This window comes from Bos indicus, chromosome 28, assembly GCF_029378745.1.
Source record: "Bos indicus isolate NIAB-ARS_2022 breed Sahiwal x Tharparkar chromosome 28, NIAB-ARS_B.indTharparkar_mat_pri_1.0, whole genome shotgun sequence".
NCBI classification, from domain to species: Eukaryota; Metazoa; Chordata; class Mammalia; order Artiodactyla; family Bovidae; genus Bos; species Bos indicus.
In genome coordinates this window covers 11,376,080-11,387,482 of record NC_091787.1, presented here as the reverse complement: position 1 = coordinate 11,387,482, position 11,403 = coordinate 11,376,080, and positions in this window count along the sequence as shown.

Genomic DNA, 11,403 nt, shown 5'->3' with positions numbered 1-11,403 from the left:
CTAGGTTGGTCATAACTTTCCTTCCGTGGAGTAAGCGTCTTTTAATTTCATGGCTGCAGTCACCATCTGCAGTGATTTTGGAGCCCCCAAAAATAAAGTCTGACAGTGTTTCCACTGTTTCCCCGTCTATTTCCCATGAAGTGATGGGACCAGATGCCATAGATCTTCATTTTCTGAATATTGAGCTTGAAGCCAACTTTTTCACTCTCCACTTTCAGTTTCATCAAGAGGCTTTTTAGTTCCTCTTCACTTTCTGCCATAAGGGTGGTGTCATCTACATATCTGAGGTTATTGATATTTCTCCCGGCAATCTTGATTCCAGCTTGTGCTTCTTCCAGCCCAGCTTTTCTCATGAGAGATTGATTGAGTTAGTTCAATCATGTACTGACTAAACTGTGGGTAAGTTTGTATACCTGTTAGGGCTCTGTTTAATGCTATGTAATTCTACTACTTGAGCTGAGTCAATGAGAATGTCATCCAACTTGGAGATTGGGTATCCAGTAATACTAGGAATATCGAATAATACCTTATTAATAGGGTATTACTTGCCAGTTTCAGATTCAAAAAGTAAAAACCTTAGAAGATATCATACATATTTCTAGAACAAGTAAAAATTGAACAAATGAGTTAACCATTATTTTTCTTGAAACTAACAGAGAATTGAAGTAGCAAACTAAAAGTGAAAGTGTTAGTCATTTAGTCCTGTGCGACTTCTTGCCACCTCATGGACTACACCCCACCAGGCTCCTCTCTCCATGGAATTCTCCAGGCAAGAATATTGGAGTGAGTTTCCATTCCCTTCTCCAGGGGATCTTCCCTGATGCAGGGATGGAACCAGAGTCACCTGCATTGCAGGTGGATTCTTTACCATCTGAGCCACCAGGGAAGCCCAGCAAAGTAAACTGTCACCTAAAATTCTGGAGATTCAGACAAATATAGAGAACATAGAAAAGATCGTCTAACCTTGGTCAGAAGCTATTGGAGCAATAAACAGGTAGGAACACTTATATGATCATTTTGACAAATTCCTGTTTACCTTGCATAAAAGAAACTCTTGTAATCTTAGGATGCCTTGACACTCTGTGGGTTTTACCTCTAGGTAAAACAATTTCTCACTGTGAAGAGCCGAGAGAAAAATCCCCTAGTGGCTCTGGCAGGAGAAGAAAAAGCAACCATCTTGAAATATGTGTGGAGTATTGTCATGAACAAAAGCCTACTGTCCATGGAGAAAACTTTAGCCCAGCCTTGTCTTACACAGTGGAAAGGGCCTTTATGCACTACCAGTCTCCTTCAGACTTCCTGACTCAAATTTGTGAAGGTTATAACCTAGGGACATAGGATTTCTAAAGACTAAGACTAGAATGCTTCATCTTCCCCACACCTTAGCAACACAATCACAGATTTCTAGCATAATAATAGAGGATTGCAGACAGAAGGAAGAATATGCCTAATGGAAATATTCATCTGTAACAAAAGATTAAAGAGCATTAGAAATAACCATATCCAAAAGTTTTTTTATCATTTGTATTGACTCTTTGTTTGAAAATAATAACTTTGGAGTGTGCAATGTATAACATATATAAAAATAAAACAAAAAGGCAATAATAGTAAAGAAATCTGGATGGGAGGAAAATAGTACTATTTAGGAAAATATTTTTAATGACTAGCTTAAAGCCTTTCACTCTCAGTTCCAACATCTTTCCAATTCTGACTCAATTTAATTTATCTTTTTATTCTTGATCTTATTTTACTTCTTTCTTGTAGGCTTGGTAATCTTTTGCTGGATGCCAGGCATTTTCAATTTTAACTTGTCACTGTCCTGGATGTTTTATATTTCTAACATTATTGAGGTCTTTTCTGGGATAGAGTCAAGTTACTTGGAAATTTTTTGATTCTGATACTGATTTTATGATTTGTTAGGTGAAACTAACCTACATTTATATGTGCATATATATGTATATATGTATAACATATGCCTATGATATCTGTATGTATATACATGCACAATGAAATACTATTCAGCCATAAAAACAAGGAAATCTTGCCATTTGCAACAACATGAATGAACCTTGAATATTATGCTAAATGGAACGTCAAACAGAATAGACAGATACAGTATGATTCTATTCATATGTTGGCTCTAAAAAACAAGTGAACAAACAAAACTCATACATGCAGGGAACAAATTGGTGGTTGCCTAAAAGGAGGATGGTTGAGTGGTGGGTAAAATGAAAGAAGAGGATTCAGAGGTACAAATTTCCAGACATAAAATAGATAAGTCATATAAATAGAAGTGAGAATTTTTTTCCTGTAATGTTTTAGAACAGTGCTTTTCTACTTTTATCAAAAAAGCAATTGATCGTATTCTAATGGTGCCAGAAGACTAACATAATTATTCTGAATTCCTTCTTATATAGAAAAAAGCACTGTGGTTTTTACACATTCTGGTGCATATGACAGACTTCATAGATTAATAAGATGCAAAATGCTCAGTGCTTTTTCAGAGCATTTGTTAGAATAATGTTTATTAAAGTTATGAGCTTTACTCTTGAAATGTTTGCTGCCAGGAAGTTTTCCTCTAGAGACCATACCTTGACTTTTCCTGCATATTGGCAGTGACAGCAGTAACACTCACAACAAAATATGTGGGTCATTTTGAGAAGGATTATGTCCAGAGATAGAGTGGAGAAATATGAAGGAGGTTATAGAATATTGATATAAGAAGCAACCTCAACCATACTTCTTGAAAGAGCAATTCTGTAAAATTAGAGCTGTCAGATTAAATGAATTGTTCAACAAATGCAAAACAGTTGCATACAAAACATGAACCAGCAAATATATTTCACCAGTACCTTTGACAGTTTTAATAGAGCTATCAATTTACATTTGTGACATAATTTTATACAGAGTAAGTAAAACAGACATGACCATATATTTGATTCACAATATGAGAGAGAAATTTCTCTTTTCTGTATAATTTATTTCTCTGGGTATAATATTTAGGTTGTCATATTTATTTTGGCATCATCAGAATATATAGGATATTTTATTCATCTGGGTTTTCAATTATGTGCCTAATACATTCTGATTTGTAGATAGATATTAATGGTTGGCATTTTTATAACCAAGTCCTATTCATCTTTGCAAAGTATATCATTCTACTTTAAGAACTTTCTCAAGCACATTTCTGAGATGGCAGAACAAAAAAAATGAGTCAAAGCTCATGTGTTAGGAGAGTGAACTAAAAGTTTTAATATATAAAATTAAATTAAAAGTTGTATTTGGTTTGGCCCAACGATAGTAAAAAATTTATATAGAACCCCAGTTTCTCCTCTCATTTTATATATATATACACACACACAAATATATTCTCCTGCCAGGCTCCAATGTCTATGGAATTCTCTAGGCAAGAATACTAGAGTGGGTTGCCATTTCCTTTTCCAGGGGATCTTCCTGACCCAGGAATCTGGCTCTCTTGCATTGCAGAGGCATGATGGCCCTTACATATTCTCCATTGAGAACAACTCTTTCTGAAAAAGTTAAACTATGTAGAGTCATATAATCAAATCCTGCACTTAGAAATTGTGTTACCAATTATTCACTAAATGGACATTTAAATAAATATACAATTTCTCAGTATTGTTACAGTTTGGCTTCTATTAGAAACATAGAACCCTATAATTAAAGAATGTGGAGAGCTAGTGAAGACACAGAAGGCAGTGATGGGACATCGTTACTTTGTAAAGACAAATCTGTCAGAACTTTTTAAAAAAATAATTTATAATGACCAGTCCTAATTTCCTATGTTAAAGTCATGGTTTAGTCAGGACAATTTTAGATTACGGTCTGTAAAACATCAAAGGGAAGTAAAAACTTGCCTTTACTGAAATAAATTGGTTGACTTGTGTTATACAGACCCAGGTGGCACTAGTGGTAAAGCGCCCATCTGCCAATACCATAGACATAAAAGACATGAGGTTTGATTCCCGGATTGGGAAATTCCCCTGGGGTAGGAAATGGCAACCCACTCCAGCATTCTTGCCTGGAGAATCCCATGGACAGAGAAGTCTGGCGGTCTACAGTCTATTGGGTCACAAAGAGTTGGACATGACTGAAGCGACTTAGCACACACACACACAATTAGCTGAAGATTCCAAATGACAAAGAAATACAGGGTAAGATGAGGGATAAAAATCAGAGTTTTCAGTCTAACTTTGATGGCCTACTCTACAGTGTCCTTTACGTAATTCTACCACCTTTTCTCTATGCCTGTGCAAATAGGATGAACAATAGGGGAAATGTATTTCCTATCACTGCCATTTTTGGCTTCTGTGATTCTTTTTTGATTTGTAAATCATTTGAGAGTGAAGCTACATCCCTCCAAGAACCTTTCTATCCTAATGGATTTTTGCTTTTTTTGTTTGTTTGTTTATATTTGCCAATCTATTTATTTGGCTTCACTGGATGTTAGTTGCAGCACACAGGATTTTTGATCTTCCCTGTGACAAGGGAGGTATTTAACTGTGGCCTGCAAACTCTTAATTGTGGCATGTAGGATCTAGTCCCATGACTAGGAATAGAACCTGGGCCCCCTGCATTGGGAGCACAGAGTCTTAGCTACTTGGACCACAGGGAAGTCCCAGTCCTGATTATTTAAGTATTTCTGATCATCATGCTAAGTCGTTTGAGTTGTGTCCAACTCTTTGCAACCCTATGGGCTGTAGCCCACCAGGCTCTCCTGTCCGTGGAATTCTCCAGACAAGAAAACTGGAGTGGGTTGCCATGACCTCCTCTAGGGGATCTTCCCCAGTCCGGGATTGGATGTACATCTCATATCTCCTGCATTGGCAGGCGGGTTCTTTACCACTAAACTTCTAAATCTCATCCTTCACACACACACACACACACACACAACTGGGCCTTACAAAGAAACTGTGGACTTGCTGGATTAAGCTATTGTTCCATTTAGCAGTAAATTAATAGAATACCACTGGGAATAACTTTGTATAGGAAATATCTAATTTGCACAAGAGAGAAATCAGAGTGAGCCAGAACAAAGCAAAGCTACTGACTTGGAGCCAATTTTCAGGCTTAATATCTGGTATTATATAGTTACAGTTCAATCTGATATTAAAAGTATAAATATATAAATACATACATACATACCCTAATACAAGGAATTTAGGTTTTCTACCCTTTATCTCCCTAAGAATGTGAGCTATCCCACACAGCCTAAAGCAGAGTGTGAATAAATCAGTCACCCAACCATAAACTTAATCTGTTGGCAGCCAAACAGGAGCTAAGGGAATGCAGTGCCTTCTTGCATAGAAATGTCTGCAAATGAGCAATGGACCAAAGCAATTCACACAGAATGAATATAAATTTTCTTTCCTATTAGCATGTGAAGCTATTTTTCCTACCACCCATACAACCACAAATCTCAATTGATTTTGCACAATTGTCCATATGACATATAGCCCAGTTTTCTTACTACTGGGCAATTTGTCTGAAGACCTACATAGTTATAGTCGTAAACTTCAGAACTCATTGTGGATTTTAAATCTAGCTTTTATATAAACTGCATAAAGTTAGAAGACCAGCCTTCTTCTCTATTCTGAATACTAGACTTCCATTGATGAAATATTTTTTAACCTTTGTCAGCTAAGTCAGCTTTGTTTTACTCACTGATTTACTTGACTAAATCATCAGTATCCTTTGCACTTAATATTTTGGTAGATGAATTCTTCCTAGGATTTAATAGTTTGTTGGGCCTAAGTGTAAAAAATATATTTGTATTCTCCCCAAACTTCGTGGTTATATTCAGCCTTTTCTTGTAAATTACTGGGATTTTTTAAATAAATGAAGTGTAGTCTAAATAAATAGAAAATGAAATTAAACAAAACATCAAATATAAAAGAGGCAGCAACTTAAAGAGAACAAAGTCATCAATACATGTAGTAACTGAGATTTTTTTAGGGATAAGGGAGAGATATATTCTTCATTAAATGAATAAAATATTTGATTACTCATTGAGATAGAAATACAGCCTAGTTCAAAATGTAGCATATAAATTTTAGAAAGATTAAATATGTAAACACTAAGAAAATACAAGAGCTCATTTTTGTAATCTTATAACAGTGAAATTCTTAACTTTTGAAACCTGTGATTATTTACTTATGAGTTATTGGAAGAACACTGATGTGGGGCTCGGATACCATAAGGATGTGTCTCAGTCTCTCTGACTTTAGTTCCCTCCTTTGTAAGTGAGGTGTGTAGACAAATGATCCACAAGGCTCCTTCCAGTGCTCTTGGTCTGTAATCACTGTGGTGTGTAATGTGTGTGACACACACATATAGGAGACTACCAGGTTTGGGAATGTAACTGAATGAGGAAATGCTTTGTTTGTCCAGAAAACACTATGAACTTTCCAAAAATGGACTGTGATAAATATTGGATATTTTGATTATGATAAATGCAGTTTCTTTTAAATATTAGCTGAAGGTACAGAAATTTTGTGGTGTTCTTACAAATGTCACAATGTATTCAAATATTTTTCTTTCAAAGATCATTGTGTAAAAATTGTCTGCTTTTATGTAACTTGTGATAGTGTTACTTTTATTTTAAAATTAAAAATATATAACCTGTCATCCTTCAACCCTGATTACTAGTCTTAGTGTGTTACTGTTAATCAGTTTCTCATCTTAGACTTCTTCTGGCAGGAATCTGACACCAGTCTTGGTTCTCTCCACTTTCCAATATTTCCCTAAAGTTTCATCCATTTGGCTAATTTCAAATTAGTGATCACTATATTTTCTCTTTCATGGGGAGGGATGAGATTCATATTACACCACCACACCTCACCAAAGGAGTTCTCACTATAATGTCTACTGCAAACTCTTCATGTATCTGCTTTAGCCTTGATGGCATATAATGGTGGCAAAAAGTTTGTTGTTGTTCAGTCTCTCAGTCATGTCTGACTCTGCAACCCTATGGGCTGCAGCACGCCAGGCATCCCTGTTTTTCACCATATCCCAGAGCTTTCTCAGACTCATGTCCATAAAGTCAGTGATACCATCCAACCATGTCATCCTCTGTTGTCTCCTTCTTCTCCTGCCTTCAATTAATCCCAGCATCAGGGCCTTTCCTAATGAGTCAGTGCTTCGCATCAGGTGGCCAAAGTATTGGAGTTTTAGCTTCAGCATCAGTCCTTCCAAAGAACAGTCAGGATTGATTTCCTTTAGGATTGACTGGTTTGATCTCCTTGCAGTCCAAGGGACTCTCAAGAGTCTTCTCTAACACCACAGTTCAAAAGCATCAGTTCTTTGGTGCTCAGCCTTCTTTATGGTCCAACGCTTATATCCATACATGACTACTGAGAAAACCGTAGCTTTGATTATAGGGACCTTTGTTAATTGTGGTTTTGCCTTTGCTTTTAAACAAAGGGATAAAGGAGTATTTGGCACCATTTTGTTTCTTGATTTTAAAATGTCAGTGAATATATTGAAAGGAAAGTCTTTCATCATATCATGCTATATATGTGTGTACTGTATATGTGCATGCACTATATTTCTGAGTAAAAATAATTTCATAACAGTTTATAAGAATATTCTTTCAAGTGTGAAAATCTACTTGTGTGTAAATTTTTGGCATATGTTAAAAATGATTGTGTTGGTTCAACTGAATGATTATACATTCTAAAAATGAAAGTTGATTCAGTTGTCTATGCTGTGTAACAAATGACCCCAAAATGATGGCTTAAAATAATTATTTTTTATTTATTTTGCTTCACTATCTCAATTAGGTAGTTGCCACTCAGGGTTCCTTAGGAGGTTGCAGTTAGATGGTGGTTGGGCTGAGGTCTTCTCTAAGCTTCTTTTTTCACTTCTCTGGTTACTGGGAAGGTAAGACTTAAATAGCTGATGTCTAAAATAGTTAGGACTCCATATGTGGATCTCTCCCTTTGTTTCTCTGTATGTTTGTCTCTCTACCTGTTTCTCTTTCTTTCTTTCTCTTCAAGTGGTCTCTACACCCTTGTCACTTCACATAGCAGCTTTCAGTCAGCTGAATTTCTTACATGAGAGCTGAAGAATCTAAAAAACGAATGCCCAAGGGAGCATGTTTGGCATAATTTATATAGACTTTTCTAGCTGGCCACACATGTCTCACATTGTCACTCCACTACATTCTGTTTGTTCAAGAGAAATTAGTAATTTAGGGGACTGAATTTGATACCACCTCTGTCCAGTTTTTAATTGGATTATTTATTTTTTCTGTTGAGTCATATGAGTTATTTATATATTTTGGATATTAACCACTTGTCAGATACAGGATTTGAAATTATTTTTCCCATTCAGTAGGTTGCTTTTAAATTTTGTTGGTGATTTTCTTTGCTTTACATAAGTTTTTTAGTTTGATGTCACTCCATTTGTTTATTTTTGCTTCTGTTGCCTTTGCTTTGGGAGTCAGATCTAAAAATTCATTGATAAGACCCATGTTAAGGAACTCCCTGTATATGCTTTCTTCTAGGAGTTTATGTTCCATGTCTTACATTTAAGTATTAATACATTTTGAGTTAATTTTTGTGTATGGTGTAAAATAGTGATTCTAGTTTCATTCTTTTGTATTGTATATGGCTCATGTACATTTTCTGGGAAAGGAAATCTAAAATACCTAACAAATTCTCCTATTTTTATTGCAAGAAAAGATATAATCACAGCCTTAGAATTTTGAGGATGTTTGAAATTCTGAATTGTATAACTACAGACTATGACACTGAAACAGAAAGGAGGCAACAGGTTGTACACAAATCTATGTCTTAAGTCATGGAGTTTGAGGGCCATAATTTGGGTCAAAATCAGCAAAACCAAATGCAACTCCTACTATACTTGATTTTATTTGTCAGTTTAACTGGCTAAGGGATGCCCTGATAGTGAGTAAAACATTTCTGGCTGTGCCTGTGAGGATGTTTCTGGAAGAGATTAACATTTGAAGCAATAGACTAAGTAAAGATTGACCTCACCAATGCTAGTGAGCATCATCCAAATTACTGAAAATCTGTGTAGAACAAAAAGGTAAAGAAGAACAAATTTTCCTATTGGCATGAACTGGACATCCATCTTATCTTGGTTATCAGTGATCCTGATTTTTAAACCTTTATACCTGGACCCGGCTTACACAAATGGTCCTCAGATTCTCACGTCTTTGGACTCAGATTTATACCATTGGCTTCATTGGTTCTCAGCCTTCAGACTTGGACTAAATTGTACCATTGGTTTTCCTGATTCTCTTGCTTCCAAATAGCAGATTGTGTATATCACTGCTTTTGGATGAAAGTTGTATATATATATATATATATATATATATAAACTTTATATAAATTTATTATATATATATACAGTTGTGTATATACATATATAAACTTTATATAAATTTATTAAATTTATCTTGTCTAATGTGTGACTTAAAGCCAGTGTTTCCATTTTGATTTTCTGTCTGGGTGATCTGTCCATTGATGTTTAAGTGGGGTGTTAAAGTCCCCTACTATTATTGTATTACTGTCATTATCTCTATTTATCTGTATTTATATTTGCTTTATGTGTTGAGGCACTCCTATGTTGGGTGCATATATTTTACAATTGTTTTATCTTCTTTTTGGATTGATCTATTATTATGCTTTTTCTTCTTTGTTTCTTCTTAGAGTCATTTTAAAGTATATTTTGTCTGATATAACTATTGCTATCCATCTTTCTTTTCTTTCTATATGCATGGAATACTTTTTCCATCCCCTAGCCTGAAATGAGTTTCTTGTAGGCAGCTTGTAAAGAGTCCTGCTTTTGCACTCATTCAGTCATGCTAGTCTTTTGATTGATGATCTATTCAGTCCATTTACACTTAAAGTAATCATCAATAGATATGTGCACACATGCTCGGTTGTTTCAGTCACATCCGACTCTTTGCAACCCTTTGGACTGTAGTGCCAGGCTCCTCTGTCTATGGGATTCTCCAAGCAAGAATAATGGAGGGGTCACCATGCCCTACTCCAGGGGAAACTTCCTGACCCAGAGATTGATCCCAGCTTTTCTACATTACAGGTGGGTTCTTTACCGCTGAGCCCCTGAGGAAGCACACCCAATAGGTATGTACTTATTGCCATTTTGTATACTGTCTTCTGGTTCTTTTTGCAGTTCTTTATTATTTCTTTATTCTTCTTTTGATTTATTTCCTTGTGATTTGATAAATACCTTTATTGATATGCTTGGATTTCTTTCTTTTGCCTGTGGTGTGTGTGTATCTATATAGATTTTGGGGGTTTTGGTTACTATTAGAATTATATACAGCATCTATATATTATACATGCAAAAGAATTCCAGAAAAACATCTATTTCAGCTTTATTGACTATGACAAAGCCTTTAAATGTATGGATCACAATAAACTGTGGAAACTTCTGAAAGAGATGGGAATATCAGACCACATGACCTGACTCTTGAGAAACCTGTATGCAGGTCAGGAAACAACAGTTAGAACTGGACATGGAACAACAGATTGATTCCAAATAGGAAAAGGAGTACATCAAGGCTGTATATTGTCACTGTGCTTATTTAACTTATACATCATGAGAAATCCTGGGCTGGAGGAAGCAAAGTTGGAATCAAGATTGCCGGGAGAAATGTCAATAGCCACAGATATGCAGATGACACCACCCTTATGGCAGAGCCTCTTGATGAAAGTGAAAGAGGAAAGTAAAAAAGTTGGCTTAAAGCTCAACATTCAGAAAACTAAGATCATGGCATCCGGTCCCATCGCTTCATGGCAAATAGATGGGGAAACAATGGAAACAGTGGCTGACTTTATTTTTCTGGGCTCCAAAATCACTGCAGATGGTGACTGCAGCCATGAAATTAAGACGCTTACTCCTTGGAAGGAAAGTTATGACCAACCTAGATAGCATATTCAAAAGCAGAGACATTACTTTGCCAACAAAGGTCCATCTAGTCATGGCTATGGTTTTTCCAGTGGTCATGTATGGATGTGAGAGTTGGACTGTGAAGAAAGCTGAGTGCTGAAGAATTGATGCTTTTGAACTGTGGTGTTGGAGAAGTCTTTTGAGAGTCCCTTGAACTACAAGGAGATCCAACCAGTCCATCCTAAAGGAGATCAGTCCTGGGTGTTCATTGGAAGGACTGATGTTGAAGCTGAAACTCCAATACTTTGGCTACCTGATGTGAAGAGCTGACTCATTTGAAAAGACCCTGATGCTGTGGAAAGATTGAGGACAGGAGGAGAAGGGGACAACAGAGGATGAGATGGCTGGATGGCACCACTGACTCAATGGACATGAGTTTGGGTGGACTCTAGGAGTTGGTAATGGACAGTGAGGCCTGGCGTGCTGCAGTTCATGGGG